Source organism: Chroicocephalus ridibundus, chromosome 4 (genome assembly GCF_963924245.1).
Source record: "Chroicocephalus ridibundus chromosome 4, bChrRid1.1, whole genome shotgun sequence".
NCBI lineage: Eukaryota > Metazoa > Chordata > Aves > Charadriiformes > Laridae > Chroicocephalus > Chroicocephalus ridibundus.
This window is the reverse complement of record NC_086287.1, coordinates 23,457,590-23,473,570: the sequence shown is the minus strand read 5'-3', so window position 1 is coordinate 23,473,570 and position 15,981 is coordinate 23,457,590.

Here is a 15,981-nt window from a genome sequence, read left to right as displayed (position 1 = left end):
TGACAGCCAGACAGGCTGGGCAGCATCCTCACTGACAAGCCAGGCAGTCCCACGGCCCCCCAGTGAGGCACACAGAGCAGGTCCAGAGCAGGTAACCAGCGTTGGCCAACAGCTCTGAGATCACCAGACTAATCCATAGTGACAAAGCAGGTCCGAGGTCAAGCCAGGAAGACAAGTCAGGAAGGCAAGGTCAAGATTAGCAAGGTATGAGGCCGGGCACAGCTGCACCATGTCAGCACTGGCCTCCACACAGCCAGCCAAAGCCCAAGGAGGCAGGAGAAGAGACCACAAACTCTGCTGGTAAACTTAGGGCCCTAACCGTGTGCAAAAAGAGCTTAATTTCCACAAAATTTAAGCCTGAGATTTTATACTTTGTAATATTCCACCAATGGTTGTGAAAGCTGTGGCTTGGACCAGCTTACGTTGGTGTTTTTCATAGCATCATTTCCTATAGTACCTCCCTGCATTGCTGAAGATACACTTCAAGATAAAGGAAAACAATGATGATGACTGGCCTATAGGCTGGGCTTCGCAAAAAAAAGCTCAGGTAAGTTCAGCGTCCTGTCACTTTAGGAGAATAAAATGTAAGCACCTAATCCCTTAGATTCTTCTGAAATGCTCAGTCTTTGTGTTCAAAACACAGCCCTCTGGAGAAACGAGGAAACTTTTAGATGTAGAGACTACAATGTCCTGTTCTTCAATCATTTGTGCGTTTACCTCATCATTCTTACATAGCTAAAAATTTACACTTTTTTTTTCATTCTCTCTCCAAATTTGTTTGTCCCAGCTGGACCAAATTTACCATATGAAAGCGACCAATTTCTTTTTAAAATTGCAGTGTTACAGGAGAGGTACTTCTCACTATGCAAAAACGGCGTAGTGAAAAGTGCATGTCTTCATCCGGGCTCCAATCCACACTGTGTATTATTGTTATTGAATATTCCACTTTGAATTCCTGATGGCTCTGCGGGCAAAAAAGAATTGCAAATTCACAGGAACCCTTCCCAATGCAAGGACATTCCTCACAGAAAAGCGTTTATAAAATCCAAAAGTCTATTTAGTGGCAAGAAGAAACGCATGCAGTCAAATTCCATCTTCCTCACAGACAATGCCTAAAATCATTAGTATGTGGCCCCAGTGAGTCACTGTAGTTCTATCTCACTTGCCAATCTATACAATAAGAACATGGATAATTAAAAGGACTGTGATGGTAATTTAGTTAATATCCACAGGGTATGAAATGTCAGTGGCAAACGGTGGTGGTGTCAGCATAATAACAGCAGAGGTGAATTTATATGTCAATAATTCACTTAAAGCAGAATCCATCTGCCAAAAGTCCAGCAAAGACAGAGCTCAGCTTTGTAAGTTGGGAGCTTTTCAGTGAACTGTGGTGACCTTGCTGGTGGAGTTTCAGACTTCATTTAATCTGTTTTTCCTGGGATCTTAGCCGCAACCTGCATCACCGCATTCATGATGGAGATCATTATTCTTTTCTGATGTAGCTACACATCAGCTTTGCTTTATTAATGTCACTGGGGTCAGCCCTACTCACATGGTTGTAGGCTAACAGAGACACTTGCACAGCCTTTTTTTTCCTAACTTCAGAGCCACTGAGAAACATGAAGGGAAGTGTGAATTTGAGTTATAAGATTAATATATTCCACTTCCTGTTTCCATTCTCGGAAAATGTCGCTTCTAAAATAATTCTGATTAGTGACAATCTTCAGCAATGCCACCCCTAATTTAATGCCAGTAAAGAAGGGAGCATTGGCCCACAGTTTAGCCATGTGCCACTTTCCATATTACTTACCAGTTTCATCAGTGTCATCATTGGTCTAGTTCTCTGTTTTCTAAGGTGGTAAAGGAGCAAAGTGTTCATTTCCCTCAACGCGGTGTAGGGAGAGAATACGGGTGGGAGTATTCCCAGCACAACCACACCAGCAGAAGATCTGCTTGCGCAGAAGGCGGCTGCGTGGAAGGAAGGCGAAGCGTGGCTCTGTGCTCAGCAGGAGCCAGGGGCAGCTGCTGCACCCACCGGCCGGGGCTGCCGATTGCCAGGGTTTTCATTCTGCGTGAGATGGCAGCTCCTTGTGGTCCCAGAGCCCTGCGAGATGGCAGCTCGCCCCTGCCCAAGGCCACCTGCTCTGCTGCACCTGCAGCATCTTCAACTGCGCTGATCCAAGGCAGCATCTGATAAGTGATGCTCTGGTGCTGATAAGGGGAAAGAGAGCGAAACACCTTGTGCATATCATAAACGTTTTTCTTCTATCGCTGCACCAGAATGGCTGTGTTACTGGTAAATTGCTAGCCTACGCTGACACAGGGAGGTTTTGGCTGCTCAGCTATGAATTAAAAGTAAACAAGCCATTTCACCTAAATCTTGTAGTATCCTAGAAAGACATAAAGTCTGTTCTGGACTGGGGAATTGGGGGAAAAAAAAAAAAAAAAACAACCAAACAAAACACCACCAAAAAAAAACCAAACAGAAAACAGTAAAGAAAAGGCTGTATCAAATCACATCTAAAAAGCCTGACGCAGGTGAATCACAAAGGCAGTGGCCAAGACACAGTCAGATCGTCATCTGTGCCAGCCCAGAGGCTCTGTGGGCAGAGTGTGTCACCTGCACCCTCTGTCCAGCCTGTGTACAGCACAGCTGAACCCCTGTCCCTTCGCACCTCGCTGAACAGCAGAGTGCACATATATGTACTGATCACATCGCCAGTATGGAAAGGGAATGCTAAAACAGTGGGAGGTGTGAAACACCTGGAAAAAAAAAAAAAGTGGGAAAATAGGCCAGTCGCTTTTTTGTTCTGTTTTTAAAATTAACTTTGAGTATTTTGGTGACAGGAGTACAGACTCCCATCTTCTTTAAACGGAGTGAGAGAGAAATTGAAAAAAAAAAAAAAAAGATGATATCTCACAAGAGCTGAGGTAGCTCTCAGGAGCTGTTACTTTAAATTTAGTATTTTGAGAAATGTTATTGCTATAGCAACTACTTGGTTAAAGATTCAATACCAGGGACAAAAGATTCTTTTCTTTTCCACTGTTTTGTTTTCCTGGTAAAGTCAAGATCTGTAGCTGGATGAACAAATGAGGTGGTGACAGATTGGGCAGATGCACACCCAGATAGTGCACTAGTGTCCAATCACATATAAATATATATAAACATCACATTTGGTTTTATCTTCTTTACCTATGAAGGTAAAGTAAACAAGATAGGGGTGCAGCTCATGCCTCATCATGGTTTTCTCTATGGTTTTTCAGATTGTCTACATGTGGCACATTGCCTTTCAGATGAGATACTGGAGTTATTTATCATAAACAACAACTTTCACAACCTTTTCCCAATATCTGGTCCTAATATCCCCAAATTTGTGCTATATTCCATCCCAGCTGAAGCTTTATTTTGACTTCTCGTAGAACCTTGACCTTACCTATCTTTTCTCACTGTTTAAAAGCTTCCTGCCTTTTAACAACAGATGTGCAAAGTAGGGCTGTTTTTCCAACCCAGCATGAAAAACTACACCCAGGAACAATCCTGTTTCAAGTTTCTAGTATTTTAGCACAGGGTTTATTTGTCTCTTGATCCTAGCCCTCTCTCAGGGATATATTGAGCTATTGGAAGAATTGTCACCTCCGTTTCCTTCACCTGATAGCTGGTACCTTAGCAGATGTCACGGCAAGTACGAAATCCAGAAAGCTACAGTCTAAAGGAGAAGTCCATACATTGTCTTTTGTTTCACACGCTTAATTATATCCGTGAGGAAACACGGTGAGGAAAATGCAGTTCATCACGGAGACGCTGTGCGGGCAGAATCCTTTAGGCTCACATCCTTAAACGAAATTAAGTGATGAGACTGAGGAGGCATGACCGATGAGATGGTCTCCTCTGGGGAAGTTGCAGGGATTAGCGGCTCCACTCCAACAGACTCAAAGAAAGAAGGTAGGGTTGGAAAAGACAACTCCAGTGACTTCTAGATGCCTGGTGGAAAACTGAGCCAAAGCAGTACAGCACCCACATCAGGCCACCCTCCTGGCTCCACAGCTCTTACAGTCTCTTCCACTTCAGCTTTGCGCAGTCCATCCAGACACACAACAGACGATTACTGGGTGTGCGAGTGGGCAGCCAATGGCCTCAGGACACAGCCCTTCCCCACTGTTTTCCTCTCCTTCACTTGACATCCTGCTGTTCCTACTAGTATCCGAGGCTGAGGCACCAGGTCTCACAACATGGGCTGGCTTATGGCAACTCATCTTCTGAGGTATCTTTTCACCTTAGGAGACCCAAGGACTCCTGAATGGTAAGGAAGGTAAAAAGGACCAAATTCTTAAAGGACAAGAGGAACACTTAACTATGCCAAATAGCTATGCAGCAGTTCCTGGGATTCATTGTATTCTCATGAGGGAATACATGGCTTCATCCATCTTCTCTGTTTATCCTTGTGGAGTGCAACACAAGAAATAATCCTCAGTAAACTAAAGTTTCTGCTCCTTCTCAGAATGCAGCCCAGCAGAAAGACCCAGAAAAGGTCAAACTATCGATGACTGCTGATATATTCATGGTAACCCCCATGCAGTCAGAAGTGAGATCTCCTTCCTAGCATGCAGAGAACGAGCACATGTCACCGTCTGGCATCTCAGCCAGCGTATGTGAACCTACTACAGGTTCTGTGTAGCATCACCAACCCAAGAAAAAGCTTCATACTGAGATGTTGTGCAGGGAAACAATACTGCATTCACATTTGTTACAGAGTTAGTGCCACAAACGTGTGAAATACAGGATGTAATTCCTTGGACAGCTGTTTTGATGCTATCGGTGCCAATTTCCTTCCCCAGCTGCATGGCGGTTGGTGCACAGTGCAGCGTCTCTGTAGGACCTCACCACATAACAGAAGTAGTAAGATACTACCGTGTATTCTGAAGGCATGGCCAGTGACTCGACTCACATTGAAGTTTGCAGCCGTTGTAATTCCCCATGTTCTGTTTGAGCAGCACGTTTCATCACCAAGTCTAGCGTTGACACTTAGAGGATGATTTATTTTTGTGGAAAGCAGGAAAGAAATTTAGACAGTAGCATTTTGCAGTTTAAAATTAGCTGCTTTTGGAAAGGAAAAATACAGGCCTAAAGTCTTTTTGGATCCCGGTTATAGCTCTAGTAGGTTCAAAATTTGACTTTGGGTAAGCCCGGCATGTGCAGTTTCAAAAAGATCTAGAAATATTTATCAGCAGTAAGCACCACAACTCCATCTCTACCAAGGGGCGTCAAGGAAAATAACTTTATTTGAGAGAACAAAAATATTCTTCCTGTCTTACTGTTATTTATACTCATGATTTCTTCAGAATATTTTTCATGTTGTTACTTGAAAGTCACAGCTCTTGCAACTGTAGGTTCTTGTGTATTTTCCCTTTTTCTTGTGTTTTATGTTTATCACTGCACAAAGAGTCTTGACAGCATGAATTTTAAATCCCTAAATGTAGGGGGGGAGAAAAGGATCCAAAATACAATGTATTAAATGTCATTATTTTTTAGTAAAATCTTAACAGTGATTTGATATGCATTTTTTTTTAATCTTAACATTCAGTTTATTTCTTCACTGTGACAGGAAGCCACCCACAAAGGGTGTCAGGGTAGCAATAATAGAAAAGCGTAAACTTCAAGAATCATTTGGTAGACATGAAAAGTTTTGCAGACTACAAATTCCTGCTCAGTCACTCAGGTCAAGCCGAAGGAACCTGCAAAATGGATTTAACTGGAAGCCGTTGCAAAAAAATTGCTAACTTGGTGCATGTAGATTTGTCTTTTCTTTGTTGTGCATTCATTTTAATTCATTACAGACCTATTACAAGTGAAACTTCTTTGGGTTTTAGCCAATTATGCAATTTATTTGTTTGTAGCAATTCATTCAGAGGAGCCATGACCAAGAACTCAGAGACCCTTTGAAGCACTACCTGTGCAGGAGGCATAAGACACCCAGTGCAGACATTAAATCTGGCCCTTCACTCAAGGCCTCTGTAAATACACTCCAAAAACATTAAAGTAAGCACCTTAATGATTGCAGCAAGAGATGGTAGCAATCCCTATGCTGGGATACCTATTATTTTCTGGAAAATGCCTGTTTTCCTGTCACCTCAGCAGATTCATTTCTCCTTAAATGCTTGATTTGTTCTTGACAAGTATTATGTAGCATTTTCACTCAAAGAAATGCAGCAAAATATTACATAGAGCTGATGGTCTCGATTGTATTTACAGCAGACTGTCTGAAATGAGTGAGCTGAGAGATTATCCTCACTAGGTGGCGATTTTGCCCTGTTTAGCCAGGCTTTATAGAAAAGCAGAAAAGAGTTCTAGTTTAAAGGTGTGTTTCTTATAAAGAAGAAAAGGGGGTCTGGGAGCAGAGCTGGCCCCTGCGCCCCGTTCCTGTGAAGCTGGGGTGAGCCATCATGGTCCTTTCAGCCTCTGCCTTGAGCTGTCAGGCTATGAATCATCAGACCCAGGAGCCTGAAACAAAAGGCCTAACACTGAGCCTTGTGAGCTTTCTTCCAGCCTGGATTTATTAACTGCTGCTTTACGCTTTGTTTTCTTTGCAAGAACTTTTTTTGTTTAATCGTGTCTCCTTTCTTCCCAGTATTTATTTCAGGATAAACATATACATGCGTATACAAGCAACAGGCGTCTGCATTGCTAAACAAAGCAGGCTCTTCCAGTCTGATGAGCCCCTCATTCCCAAACCCATCCCACTAGCCTTTTTCTTCTCATGTCCCAGCCAGGCTCTGTTCTCGGGACTGGCACCAGTTCCGCAGTACCACCAGCGCTCACTCAGACCCGCTGTAATGCTCCCCTACATCTGCCAAAACACCCTATTTGATATATCACAGCAGCACACACAGGACATTTCACCAGCAGTTCAAACTCATCCCCTTATGGGTCAGCTCCTCTCCTCAGGCATTTATAGCACAGGAGTTCCCAAGGCTGCAGCTTTCTTATTGTCAGCCTCCAAGTATATCAGAACATAACTTTGTACTGCTGAATAACACCCCTGAAGAAATTCACGCTTTACCTTTTTATTTCTTTGCAGACATTCACTTCCCTGAAGCACAGTAAATCATTTTCATCCACATTTTCTCAATGACCAGACCTTTCAGTTGCTGCACTAGAGGCATGATCTTCCACAACACTTCTCTAATCTCTGCAGCATCCAACTCCATATCCAGAGCAGTACTGGGGTTTTCCCCATTTTATCCCAGGAGCTCACATTAGAGTAAAGCTTTTCAGGTGCTTTACACTCCCCTTATCTGCTTCCCAGAAGGATTAGGCTGCTTCTCCTGTTAACTCTGTTACCAGCTGTTATGGGTTAACCCCGATGGGCAGCTCAGCCCCATGCAGCCATCTGATTGCTCTCCCCTGGTGGGGTGGGGGAGAGAATCTGAAGGGTAAAAGTGAGAAAACTCATGGATTGAGATAAAGACAGTTTAATAGGGAAAGCAAAAGCCACATACGAGCAAAGCAAAATGAGGAATTCGTTCACCACTCCCCATCGGCAGGCAGGTGTTCAGCCATCCCCATGCGCAATGGTTCCTTGGCAAGACAAAACACTGTAATTCCGAATGTCCCCCCCAGCCTTCTTCTTCCCACAGCTTTTATTGCTGAGCACGACGTTGTATGGCCTGGGATATCCCTTTGGACAGTTGGGGTCAGCTGTCCCGGCTGTGTCCCCTCCCAGCCTCTTGTGCACCCCCAGCCTGCTCGCTGGTGGGGCAGGGCGAGGAGCAGAAGAGGCCTTGGCACTGTGTAAGCACCGCTCAGCCATAGCTAAAACATCCCTCTGTTATTAACACTGTTTTCATCACAAATCCGAAGCATAGCACCATACAAGGTAGTAAGAAGAAAATGAACTCTATCACAGCCCAAACCGGTACAGCAGGCCAGTTACAGTTTTAGCTGATGCTACTACTTTCTTCTCCTCCCTGTAACTACAATCAATATTCCTTTATCCTTTGCTATATTCATATTTTTCCTCTGTGTATTAAGACCAGAAATAGCAACGACACAACCTTTTTTCTTTACTTCAGTGACACCTATGAATCTTCTGAACCCTAGAAGTCAAAATATTCACTAATTAGCTAGCTTTGTGAGCAATTTTGGTCTTCATTTCAAAGTGATTTATGTGTTTCAGGAAGCAGTATGGAATGAATTACATTCTCAGCATTTATTAACTTTGCTCCTGTGTGCTCAGTTTTTATTCTAAGCTGTATTATTCATATGAAAAAAAATGACATTTCAATAATGTGGTGCTTCCAAATGTCTGCAACTAAAACAAGGAATTAAAGCTAATAAACCCTGCATTGAACTCTATGTACTTCTCTTTTGCCGTCAGGACACACTTGGCCCCTAAGCTGCAAATAATGTCCTGTAGTACACCGTCAGCTCTTATTTTGCTGGTTCAATCCTATGTATTTAAATATCAAACTTAACAAAGAAAAAAATTAAACGTTAGGTTGTACAAGTCCATCAAATATGAAGCATTAGGCTCCTTTTCTTCCTTTTCCTTCTGTCTCCATTTCACTAATCCTTGACATCCCTTCCCGTCTTTTCCTTTGTCTTTTTCCGAAGTTCAGTCTTCTATATTGCTCCATCTTGCTCCCTTATATGTCCAGAAGAATATTTATAAAATAATCTCTGCTCACCTCCTCACGTCTTTATTGCTACCATAAGCAACCCTGAGCCACTGCACAGTACAGGGAAGTGGCATGTTGGTGGGAAAGGGGAAAAAAAAAGCTCAGTAGGTATCAGTATTTTGGCTGGGTCAGAAAGGACACATTTACCAGAATGGCAGCCACAAGCAGGATTCAGGAGAATTTTCTCATCCATTCAATGAACTCCAGAGCTGACCACCATGAAGTCTCATGTACATGCGATGACAAAATAAACTGATGTCATGCAACCCAGGTTCCTTTTTACTGCAGCCTTCTGGGTTTTTTCCCCTTTTTTGTTTTTCCTGTTACGTGAGTTATTTTTGTCCCTGGGAGTTACTTCTCCGAAGAACTTCTTAATATACAACTGAAGTAACTTCAGAAATGTGGTGTTAACATTAAAACCTATTCATTAGAATAAACGTCACGTCTTTACCTTACCTTAGAATACTATGACCGTGATCTAAATTCACATTGAATTTCAAGAAATTACCGTACCCAGATAAATGAGCTTTCCTCTGAAAAGTGAGGTTTAGACATAATACTGACGTGATTGAGTGGTTTGTGAGAAACCTGTGATCCTCCCATGTTTGGGCTGTCCCTAGGTCCTGGAGCCACATTCATCTGCCTCTACTTACCTTCAGGGGCATTTTTTCTGAAAGTCAGTGGGTTCATCTCTGCATTGAGGCAGTTCCAGTTAGTAGCAGTTTGGTTACAAGAATTCCAGTCTGGCCCAACTGCCTTTCTCCAAAGTCCTATTTCTGTAGCTTTTTTTTTTTTTTTTTGAAATGTAACTGTTGGCGTTTCTTACATATTTCCTTTTTTTTGGAGATAGGCAAAACCCCCCAATATTTATTAAAAAAAAAAAAGGATAACTAGAACACATTTATGAATTCATATCAGTTTAAGCCAAATAATTTAGAAGACAATATTTGTAAAAAGACTACTGCTTTCTTTTGGTATTTTCTAAAACAAGCACACCAGGTTATTTGAAAGAGTGTTCTCTTTATAAAATTTGCTACTATTATGGCGATATTGCTATTTTAAAACTCAAAGCCACAATGAAACATTCCCATTTGAGACAAAACATTAAGGTCGATTTTTTGCTTTTCTGTTTAACTAGAAAAAAAGCTTATTCAATTGATTTTGTGGTCTGCCAGGAGACCCACCTAGAGATCTCCATCTGCTTTCATATTTAAATGAAATAAGAATCTTGGGCATAAGAAGATATTTTCAGTGGTGCCAGGCAGGCTCACATCTATTACGAAGCTAGCCTTTGGATAGTAAAGCCTCCTGCTGCTGCTATGAGGAGCTCTGGCTCTTTCCATCAGCTCACGTCAGGCTTTTATTTCAGGAAAGCTTCCAACCTGTAAATGCTGGGTGCCACTCAGCACTCTGCTTGGTGCACACTCACTGGAAAATTGTCATATGCATCCTCAGAGGGCCATCAGGACAGATCTTTAACCTTTTAGCACCATACTGATCTCCCACACACTGCTCGAGCTCTTGGTAGCTCGCTGCTAGTTCATTTTGCTCTCATTTGGGAAGGATAATGAGAAGACTCTTGCTGAGCCCTTCCATCATATTAATAATTATATGGGAATAAACACAGTATGAATAACTGTAGGGTGCTATGTTGGGCAGGCATCACAACTACCTATTTGAAACAGGCCGCTTTTTACTCTGTGCTGTGAATTAGATGGGTTTGTGTTAGTTAAAATAAAGAAATAGATTTCTTTGTCCTGCACTATCTACTGAGTGTAATTTTCTTGGGCTGAGAGTCTTCCACTAATTTTGTTGACTTGGCAAAGACTGATATATAGTTCACAAGCAAATTTTAGGAAATCCATCATTGCAGTGATAGCTAAGGTAAAAGACATTTAGTAAAAGCTAGAGTACCAAATGAAACCGTGTTTTAGAAATTCAGCCATGAATCAGGCTGTGGGGATGCCAGTACAGGTTAATTATGCATGAGCTAAATTCACTGGCAAAACCCCCGTTAATCCATTGAAAGCCTAATTAAGGAGTCAATATGCTTTTCTAACACATAAATATAAAATCTACATCTAGACTCTAAAAAATAAAAGTAAATTTCCACATTTCAGAACTTGAGTTACAATAGCACTAGTTAATAATGGCATGACTCCATCTTCCCCTTCTCCTATGGAATTTTTCCCCACTGTCTTTTCATTAGTCTCATTTCAAAAGTCCCACATGAAGAAATTTCCGTCATTAAGCTGGCTAATCTGTAATCAGCTTCCATTGTTGAGAATTTTTCTTCATATTCTCAGATATGAGTAGCAACGAGGAAAGTATTAAATGTATTTATTTGCTTTGAAATGTTTTCATAGATACGCAAGCATTGCAATGAGGTGCTCAAAGGATTAGATGAGCTATAGCTAATTAAAAATTCTCTGAGCTGCTGACCATGGAGCTTGATGCAAGATCCACAAAAAGGCCTCTCCAGCTCCTTCAGGAGTCAGCATGTCGATGCTTGCTTATCCTCTAAGTACAGCTTCCCAAGGAAGCACAGTTACAAGAAGAGCCAAGCTGCTGTGGGATGGACACGTGGACGGCACTAGTGAGGACACTCACAGGAAGCTTTGGAAAGGCCTAGTAGCTGCCACTTCTGAGGGTGCTTCGTCTGCCGACACATCAGTGACATCTGCCACTAACCCATTCTGCTTCCACGCTGTGACTTCAGACACCAAGTCGTGACAGCACTTGTCTGAGCCATGACAGACCTTGCCCTTTCATGACCGCAGAGCAGGTAGGTAGCAAAGATGAAAGATGTGTTGGCTCTAGCTCTAGATCCCACTGCTGGTGTTGAATACTCAGCCTACAGTTTTTGTCAGAGGGTCTCAGAGCACCACCAGAAACACACAGAAATCTCCAGAATTGGTTTGTATGCATATAGTCTGTTACCGCTCTTATCTAAAGCTTCCTTTATTTAAAGTTTCCAAAGTCTTCTGAGAATAAAAAACCTTGAAACGCAGTATTTCCCCTAGCCAGTACAATAAACAAGAGAAAGAGGAGGCAGCCATCCAGTTATAACCCCTGGTTCAGTATCCCACACATTTGTGGGTCCTCAGATTGTTCTAATGCACCTGCTCCTTGGTATTTGTGTTTTCCATAAAGGGTGCCGCTGCTTCAAAAATGCACACGCGGGTTTGTTTTATTGTTTCGTCATTCCTACCTGCGGACTAAACGCATTTTCACACTATCAGACAAAGTAAGGAAATCAAGAACTAAAACAAGGAAATGGAGGCTTTTTGAGTTCTTCAATTTATACTTTCCTCTCAAGAACCTTGAAAAACGTCCTTCGTCCTTCCCTTTTGCAATCTGGGAATAGTAATTTGTGCCAGAGCCTAACGCAGGGACGATGCACGCTCTTGCCTCAATTAGTATTGACTCTATTGTGGTCTGTAGTTGTAAACAATGCCAACAACACTTATCAGCAACAAAAATAGAACTAATCAATAATGGGTCGGGAGGACCAGCGGAATGTTCAGCTTCTGGGAATAGAAATCCTTGGCAAGAAAACACAATTTCAGCTTCAGGCTCTGTGACTGCAAGAGTCTTTGAAGCGTTGGAACCAGGTTTAGTTTTTAATCTCAGAATATGTTTTGGTAATGTTCTCAATAGCTCCTACCAACATAATCATTATTATTATTGTTATTATCATTATCTGTTCCCACTAACACAATCTTTTTTATGAACAAGAGGTTGTGTAATTCACCAAAAGCAAAACAGACATCCCAATCATTTTCAGTCTATGCCATTCAAGACAGAATGAGAAAATATGTGCCAGAAAGTTTTGTCAATAAGGAATGTATCTGAAGTTTCTGGTCTTGTGAAAACATGATCAAATGAAACAAATACTAAAGGAACGTACAGGCCGGGTCCTGTGCAGAGCTGTCTGTTTATGTAATTAGCATTAGCAATAGCTGTACTTGCCATTCATATGAAGCCACATACAGGACTTTTGATTAAGGTAGAGGCTTATCTGCTGGGCCAGAGTCACTATGCCCACACTCTCCCCTCTCCTATCATGCCATCATTCTGGGATGTTGTGATGCTCTTTTCTTGTGTCCAGGCATCACTTCTCCTTGAGGACGCGCTGCACAGTCAGCAGAGGAGCAGCACGCATGCAGGTATACATGCGCACTCACAGATACAGACACCTAAGACAGCTGGAAAATGGCTTTGCAGAGAATCACCGTAGCCAGGAAAATTCCCTTTCCTGAATTATGGGAAACCACGGGAAGACAGATCCTGTATCGCATGACCACCCCTACCTACCTTAACACATTTTAAACACATGTCACCAGCACAGTCTCTATTGTCTAATGAATATAAAAATGTAGATTTTAATGGCCATTCTTTCCCAAATAGCCATTTTTCTTGTATATTCATTATTAGCAAACTGCTGCTGCCAATAGCATTTGCATTACCAGTGACTGAACCAGACAATAAAAAAAGGCTGTGGCTGTGCTGGTCAGTCACCACACGTGGATATAAACCTCCTATAGCAAAGATATAAATCAGATCAGAGTCTGAATACAGTGCAGCAAGTAGTCCAGTTATACACATGTTATGTATGTCAGGTTAATATCAAGTATTATAGAAAACTGATGCCAAAGAGACAATGCAGAGCTCTGATAATAACCTCTTTGTCCTGAGATAATTGTATTTCTTCCTTGCTATCAGCCATTTGTGGAAAGTATTAAGTTTTAGTATGAGGTGCTGAACCACAAAGATTCTTATAAAGAGGGTATTGAAGAAGTCTTCAACTCAGCACAGAATGGGAGAACCCCATTGTCTTCAGCCCGCCTTTCATTTTTCTATCTATGGCACTTGAGAATTCACATAAATAGTTGCAGCTATTAGAAATTACATGTATGTAGTGACCTTTAACTATAGCGTGCACCAATTCAATCAATTAATTCAGCTAAGAGTAAAAATAAAATTGTGTTTCCCTTGGGTATGGCAACAGTACTTCCCTTGCAGGGATTCATCTATCTGTAATAACACTCTGTTCATAGCTGCATATGAATGTATTATCTTTAAAAAAAAACACGAAAAACAGCAGCACATTCTTATTCTACACAGACCTTTTGGTGATTGCTGTATCTCGTGAAAAAATAGCAGGGTGCCCGATCAAGCCAATTGAAGACATAAATTATTGGATGAGAGGAAATCAATATTTTATTAGAAGCACAAGGCTTACTATGATGAACCTTGCAGACGTGTGCCTTTCTGTTTATAGGTAAATCATTAGATTTCCTAAAATAGACAAGGCTGCTAGACAGCTGATTTCTTCAGCTCGCGGCGATGGTGTTTGTAATATAGGCATAGAGGAAGAAGGCACAGAATGGGAAATGTAGCTATAAAAATCCTCTTGAAGGGAAAGGAGAGAGAGGAAGGTATAAAACGTGACTATACAACCAACATGCATCTGCCTTCTGCTCTCAGAGCTTCTCTTGAACCTTATACTACTGTTGTCAGTGTGCAAAGTTATTAATTGTAGCCTAATTTACAATGCTGTTTTTTATTACAAGCTGATTCTGAGTGGTTCTGAGCATCTGGGACTCCAGCTGAAGTCTGTTTGCCAAGATCCTGAGAGGTCCTTGAAATCCTGTTAAGTCATTAATTATAGCTTATCCAGAAGCTTTAAAGGGCAGGATCCAAGACAACATGGTGCTCACATGAGCAGAGGCTGCTGAGCTCCCGATGGATGCTTCAGACCTCGCAGAACTCTTGCTACCTGCGCTGAGGAAAGGGCAGCCTGTGGGCTCTTTCTGTGCTCGTTAGGGAGAGAGCTGTCAAACATGCACAAGCCTGTGTCGAACTTACGCCTCTTAAATCACAGTATTCCCTTGGGCCCCAACACAGGCTTCTGCGGACATCCTTTGGGCGCAGGTATCATTTGGGCATATTTCACATGTATATCTCCCTTCCCTCCCTCAAGCTGTCTCTTTGCAGGTGGATATAGTGGTGAAGAAAGAACCTCGCAGGGCTCCGGAAGGCTGTCGAAATGACCGGTCACGTATTTGTACTGCCAAACCCCACTATCGATTAAAATATACTTGATGAATTCTGATAGTTCCCACCTCCAGATCAAAGGAAAGCAAGAAAATGTACTTCTAAGTGGAAAGACTCAATTAAGTGGGCTTACTGGAAACTTACACCGTTACCCAGAACTGAATTTTGCCTGAAACCCCCTGCAGAGGGTGCATCGGGAATATTCCCTTCTCAAACCCAATTTGTCGATTGAACAGAAATCAGGTTAGACAAGTGATTAACAATAACTGTAGTAAGGTGTATTGCTTATTTCTCTTCCTCATCATTTTGTCTCAGCTTGTAAATGTTTTTTTCATGGAGCAACTTCCTTCCCCAAATCAATATCAGTGTACAAAAGGCATAAGCTGGCTCCCGTCAGACTGTGAGGAAAGATTCCTAGTGACTTTGCTGAGATCTGGGCTACATCCCATTTCACAGGATGAGTGGCACTTGTGATAGTAGTAATGGCAAGTTCAAAATTTACATAGAAAATTGTATTTAATCAGTGTGATTCACATTTCGAAAACAGTGTAATTGCTAAAGGTTTCATTTGGTTAGGCTGCTTTTTTTGGAGTATCTCAAGTATTACTACATTGTTTTGAAAACACTGTATTGCAAATCTAACCGTAATCTTTAGCATCACCAAGAGCTGCCTTCTTCATGCAAACCCTGGCATTCCTGTCCTAGTCACCATTTCAGGAGCTGACACAGTACAGTGCATTCTGCCATCAACGTCCTTGTCACCTCACTGTCGCTGCAGAACGACTTTTTTGACTAGTAACTGTGAGCATCTGGGAAGCCCCATCAATCAATCCAAAATTAGCCTAGACACCATCAGCAGTCATACCTGAACACCTTACGTAGTTTGTCACTCTGGCATGCTGTTCTGGAAGTAAAATACTGCCCTTGGCTATTCCTGTGCAGCTTTGTGCTGGTGCTTGGGCCGGGATACGCAGCACCATGAGCCCGCCTGCCTTCTCAGGTGAATTATTTTGGTGAGGGCTGGTGATTGCTCCGAGTGCCACATTGCAGGCTGCTCCTGCTGGAGAGAAGTTAGCCCTGGTGCTCTGCCCCAGCGCAAAGCAGTATGTGCCGTGTGACCCACACCCAGATCCGTCTGCTCGGATCCATCTTTTCCCATCTGCCACCAGGCTCTATACTATCCGTAGGACATTGCCTCAGAATTGTGAATCATCCTCTCTAGGCTCTCGATATCCTACTGCAACA